The following is a 6,778-nucleotide window of genomic DNA, read 5'->3' as shown; positions in this document are numbered from 1 at the left end:
GAATCTAGCATTGGAGATGCTACTTTGAGCTTTACATTATCATTGGATTTAACCATCCAATTGTAGTCAGTGCGACTCCTATTTTGTGATTGAGCAGTGAGCTCTAGGCGGTTGACCTTTCCCCATTTGTATACACATACTATCTGCAGTAGTATCATCTAATTGTGGGTAAGGTTTCCCACCGTGGTTTTTCCCCTTATAAGGTTTCCACGTACAAATCTCTATGTTATGAGTTGTGGATGTTGTTTCTATTTCTATTTTATGCATTAAGCTTCACCAGTATTAATACTAACTGTCAATCTGTCAATCGACAATAAGTTTGGTTTACCAGTATTAAGTATCATGCTTGATTAAGTTATATTTGAGATGAAATTAATAGACAACTAATTTACCCCCCCCCCCCCCCCTCTCTCAGTTGCCTCCTGGGTCCTAACAATTGATATTAGAGCTAAGTCCTCTTTTTGTAGAATCCTAACAACTTGAGGAGATTCTGTGGCAATAAACTTTTTCAAGAAGGACAGTCCAAAACTTGATGGAACTAACTATGGTATATGGAAGATCAGAATGGAGACACATCTGAACTGCATTGGAAGAGACATATGGGAAGTTACAAAGAATGGCTATGTTGGTCCTACACCAAATCAACCTAATCCACCAACATTGGGTAAGGATCAAGAGAATGATTGCAAAGTAAGAGAAGCACTTTTGAGCACATTGTCAGATCAGCAAATTGGAGACACTGAATGAAGGAGATACCACTGTCAAAATTCCAAAATTGGAATGCTTTCGAGTCAAGTATGAAAATTTGAAAATGGAAGAAGATGAAAGAATTTTTGCTTTTATGGATAGGGTTAATGAAATTGTTTTAGGAATACAATGTTGTGGAGGATCCTTAAGTGAAGATGAATCTGTTTCTAAAGTTTTAAGAGCTTTTCCACCGACATATAAAATGAAAGTGACTGCTATTAATGAGTTGAGAACAATGCCTAATACATCAGTATCTAGAGACACCTTGGTTGGAAAACTTTCAACATTTGAGCTTGAGAAATTTGGTCTTGTTGCTACAATTAAAACAGATCTGGCCTTCAAAGCATCATCATCTAAAACATCATCATCATCATCTGACAAATCTGATTGGAGAGTACTTTATGGAAGAGAACTTGAAGATATCAGAAAGGAAAATGAAGAACTGGAAGAACTTGAAGCACTATTTGCAAGGAAAATGCCTAAAGGTCCTATTGGAAGTAAGTATGAAGGTAAAGCACCATTTAAATGTTTAATTGCAATATAGTTGGTCATATGGCATCTAGATGTCCTGATAGACATGCAAGATTTAGAGAAGAAGCTAAAAGGACATATAAGCCTAACCCTGAATATCAGAGATATAGATTTAAGAAGAATAGAGACAAATCATGTTACTATGCTGATGAAAGAGTTACTGATGATTCTGATGAAGAACCGACAGACAATGGATGGTCTTTTGTTGCAATAAAAGAATATCAACCGACACCTACTATTCCACTGGTAGAGCAAACCCTGGCAGTTAAAATTGAAGAAAAGGATGAATGGATCATAGATTCTGGATGTTTACATCATATGATTGGTGATAAAAGTAAATTATTATCTTTTCAGGAATATAGTGAAGGTGTAGTAAGATTTGGGGACGATAAAGCTTGTTTGATCAAAGGAAAGGGAACTATATCTTTTGATGGTAGGCACAATACTGACAACGTTTATTATGTTGAAGGTTTGAAGCATAATCTTTTGAGTGTTGGTCAATTAGTTGAAAAGGGATTTCAGTTACAATTCAAGAATGGTAAATGCAAAATCATGAACACAACTGGATTGGAGATTGCAACCGGTAATCAGACTAGAGGTAATATATTTCATTTGAATAATAGTGAAAAGACATGCTTGATTGCACATATTGATGAAAGTTGGTTATGGCATAAGAGACTTTGTCATGTGAATTTTGATTGCATTGTAAAGATCAGTTCAACTAAGGCAGTAAGGGATTTACCTAAGATTGTAAAACTTCATAATCTGGTATGTAAGGAATGTCAAATGGGAAAGCAAGTGAGAACAACTTTTAAGAGTATTTATGAGAAATCCAATAATGTTCTTGATTTAATCCATACTGACTTATGTGGTCCGGAAAGAACAAGAAGTATACAGGGAGATAGTTATTTTATGCTAATTATTGATGATTATTCTAGAATGTGTTGGGTTACTTTTCTCAGGGAGAAATTAGAAGCTTTTGGAAAATTCAAGTTATTCAAGGCAATGGTAGAGAATGAAACTGGTAAGAAAATCAAATGTTTGAGATCAGATCAAGGAAGAGAATTTACATTCAATACATTCTATGAAGTGAATGGAATAAAAAGACAACTATCAACACCTCGAACACCTTAGCAGAATGGAATTGTGGAAAAGAAGAACATAACTATTCTGGATGTAGCTAGAAGCATGATATTGGAAGAAAATCTACCTCATGTGTACTAGAGAGAAGTAGTGAATACATCGATTTACACTTTCAATAGAGTTCACATCAAAGGTGAAACCAGTAAGACCCTTTATGAACTATGGTTTGGTAATACTCCTACTCTTAAATACTTCAGAATATTTGGAAGAAAATGTTATATTAGGAGAGATCAAAATGTTGGTAAATTTGATCCTAGAAGTGATGAAGGAATATTTATTGGTTATTCATCTAAGAGAAAGGCATATAGATGTTTTAATAAAAGATTGTAGAAGATCATTGAGAGTGCTAATGTGAAGATAGATGAACAATTTAGAGGAAATTCAAGGTCTGTATATTTTGAACCGATAGTTGAGATGATCATAAATGAACCAATACAGAGTGCACCGGTACAGAGTGTGGATCCAGTCACATCGGCATTATCAGAGAATTCCATAGTGATTGAAGAACAACAACAAGTGAACAAACCTAGGTATGTAAGATTGAATCGCTCTGAAAGTCAGATAATTGGAAATAAGTATCAAGGTGTAATGACAAGAGGAAGACTAACAAATGAAGAGGTGTGTTTAATTTCTCAAATTGAACCAGCATCTGTTATTGAAGCTTGTCAAGATGAATATTGGATTAAAGCAATGGAAGATGAATTAGAACAAACTGAAAAGAACAATACATGGACATTAGTTCCCCAACCTAAAGACAAAAATGTAATTGGAACTAAATGGGTATTAGAAACAAACTTAATGAAGATGGTAAGGTAATCAGAAACAAAAAAAGATTAGTATGTAAAGGATACTCACAGAAAGAGGGAATTGACTACAATGAAACCTTTACACCAATAGGTAGAATTGAGACAGTCAGATTATTTATTACATTTGCAACACATAAGAACTAAAAAGTATATCAGATGGATGTAAAATGTGCATTTCTGAATGGCTATCTTGAAGAGGAAGTTTACATTGAACAACTTGATGGATTTTCATTGACAAATGATAAAGATATGGTTTGTAGATTAAGAAAAGCTTTGTATGGATTAAAGAAAGCTCCTAGAGCTTGGTATGCTAGATTGGACAAATATCTTTTGAAGTTTGGTTACACTAAAGGTAATGTTGACTATAATTTATATTTCAAAGTGACTAATGATGACATTTTGGTTATTGAAGTTTTTGTTGATGATATCATTTTTGGAGGAGAAGATGGATTGTGTAAAGACTTTGGTAATAAGATGCAGGAAGAATTTGAAATGTCTATGATTGGGGAGATAAAATTCTTTTTAGGATTGCAGATCTCACAAACCGATAAAGGTATATTCATATGTCAAACAAAATACTTGAAGGAACTACTGAAGAAATTTAGTATGGAAAACTCTAAACCGGTAAGTACTCTTCTGACTAGAACTAATAAATTGACATTGAAAGATGATTCAGCTCCTATTAATCCGACAAGATACAAATCTATGATTGGAGGTTTAGTATATTTGACACAAACAAGACCTGATATAATGAATGCAGTATGTATTGTTTCAAGATTTCAGATTAATCCTAAAGAAGATCATGAATCCGCAGTGAAAAGGATTTTATGATATCTACAAGGCACAACAAATCTTGGTTTATGGTATCCTAAAGATGAAAATTTTGATTTATGTGCATACACCGATGCAAATTGGCCAAGAGATGTAGATGACAGAAAAAGCACCACTGGTGGAGCATTCTTTCTTGGTAGCAGATTGATTTCATGGTTGAGCAAGAAGCAGAGTTGTACATCATTATCAACATTATAATCATAATATGGTGCAGCAACAACTAATTGTACTCAGGTATTATGGATTAAGCAAATGTTGAAGGACATAAAGGTAAAATGCAAAGAACCTATAATCATTTATTGTGATAATTTAGTAGCAATTGATATATCAAAGAATCTGGTATTTCACTCTAAGATTGAACATGTTTCTATTAAATATAATTTTCTGAAACATAATGTTGAAGCAAAAGAAGTCAAATTGGTCTATGTGAATACTAAAGAGCAGATTGCAGATATCTTTACTAAGCCTTTGCCTAAGGAAACCTTTGAATATCTCAGAGAGAAGCTTGGGGTAATACCCTCACCAGTAGAGACTTAGATAGTTGAAGATTGACCTCAAACTGGTAGAAATTAACAAAGAAACCTTTTTTTGACTTTGATGGAGGAGAGCTACTTCTCAGGGGGAGTAGTTGGTCATTGTAATTGGTTATATGAATTGGTTGTATGTTCTGGTATTTGTATTGCTTTGGCATTTGATGTCAAAGGGGGAGAGATATCTATGGAAAAAAATTGTATTTAGGAAACATTATCCTAAGGGGAGAGATTATTCATTGAGGGAGAGATATATACTCTCTGCATTTTTGGTTTTTGACTTCTGGTATTGATCTATTCAGGAGATTGTTGGTTTTTGGTTTTTGGCATTCTATTTTTGGTAGATGTTTTTTCATCTTGTGTTGCCATCAATGCCAAAGGGGGAGATTGTTGGTATTATAGATGTGTTGCATTAATTTTGTCATTGATGTCAACACTTATCCTTCTGGAGATCTTTTGTTATGTTGAACCGACACATTGTGTTCACCGGCATGTTTAGTGACTTATCCATAATAACTGGTATATTGTTCACTCGCAAGTTATATTGTTCATCAACACTAAGGATGACTTGTTACCATCTAGAGATCACTTGGTTATGTCAAAGACATGGTTTGGATACTTGGTTTTGGTATTTTGGTTATTGGTCTAATCAGACTGACATATTTGCTGTTACTGGCAAATTGGTCTAGGTTATGGACCGGTATGCATTATCTATTCCAGATCAGCATGACACGTTATGGAGATGATTTATTGATTGGACATTGTTGTAAATGTATTGAGTCGACATGATACATGACATCTTGAATTATTTGTAATTGATTTAATTGTAATATTCTTAGTAAATCGACCTCCACATTTGGTCTTAGGTTTTGGTATATATGTAAGATCTCATTTGTGAGATAACATAAGAGAATGTAACGATACATGGTATATGGTACGTAAGGTTATGGTATTGTAAGATGGTATGTGCGAATATTGAAGATCATATGAACAAACCATAGAGAAGGTTCAAGGAAGGTTTGAAGGTGATTATTAGAGCTTAACCGGTACTGAATCTAGCATTGGAGATGCTACTTTGAGCAATACATTATCATTATATTTTACCATCCAATTGTAGTCAGTGTGACTCCTATTTTGTGATTGAGCAGTGAGCTCTAGGTGGTTGGCCTTTCTGCATGTGCAGACCCCATTTGTATACACATGCTATCTGGAGTAGTATCATCTGATTGTGGGTAAGGTTTTCCACTGTGGTTTTTCCCCTTACAGGGTTTCCATGTAAAAATCTTTGTGTTATGAGTTGTGGATATTATTTCTATTTCCATTTTATGCATTAAGCTTCACTGGTATTAATACTAACTGTCAATCTGTCAACCAACATTAAGTTTGGTTTACTGGTATTAAGTATCATATTTGATTAAGTTATATTTGAGATGAAATTAATAGACAACTGATTCACCCCCCCTCTCAATTGCCTCCTGGGTCCTAACACATACCTTGCTACGTTTTCCCCTCTATAGATGGACAGGAGGTTTTGTGTCCTATTTTGTTCCTTGGAGGAATTTATGCCTGCTTCTTATGTAGAAGGGAAGGCCACTTGAGAGCATCCTACCCTCTCCTCAAGAAAAAGTCCCCTCCTCCTTTGAAGAAGCCAATTAAATTAGTTGCTCTTAACCCCTCCAGCCTTGGCCAGTCTGATTCCTCTAAGCGAGTCTCTGGTGGTCAGACGGTCCTCAATATCAAACCTCCTCCTACCTCTAAGGAGTTGGGAACCACACTCAACTCCCTTAAAGAAGCTTTCAATATGAAAGAATTGCTTCCTTCACTCCTAGAAAAATATGTGATGACAGACCTAGACAAATTTCCCAAATCGAACTCCATTGATTTTGGCTTGGATTCTCCTCGCCCCAAACCTAGGCATAGAACTAAGAATGCTCAGCAGTTGGCTTTAGAGAGGATCAAAAGGATCCTCGAACGTAAGAGGGTAGAATCTCCTCTTGACTCTAATTCAAAAAGTAAAGACAAACTTCTATAGAGTAATGTACACAAAACCCAATCTAAGGCCATCATCGCTTCCCCTCTCATGGGCAAGGATGATGACATGAGGGATAGATCCCAACCCTATGGGAATACCAAAGTGAACCCTAAGAGTGGGGTTGAGGTGTACATGGAGACCAATGAGAATTAATTCGA

The sequence above is a fragment of the Cryptomeria japonica genome, chromosome 3, assembly GCF_030272615.1.
Source record: "Cryptomeria japonica chromosome 3, Sugi_1.0, whole genome shotgun sequence".
NCBI lineage: Eukaryota > Viridiplantae > Streptophyta > Pinopsida > Cupressales > Cupressaceae > Cryptomeria > Cryptomeria japonica.
The sequence above is the reverse complement of the archived record's forward strand: the minus strand, read 5'-3'. Positions refer to the sequence as shown.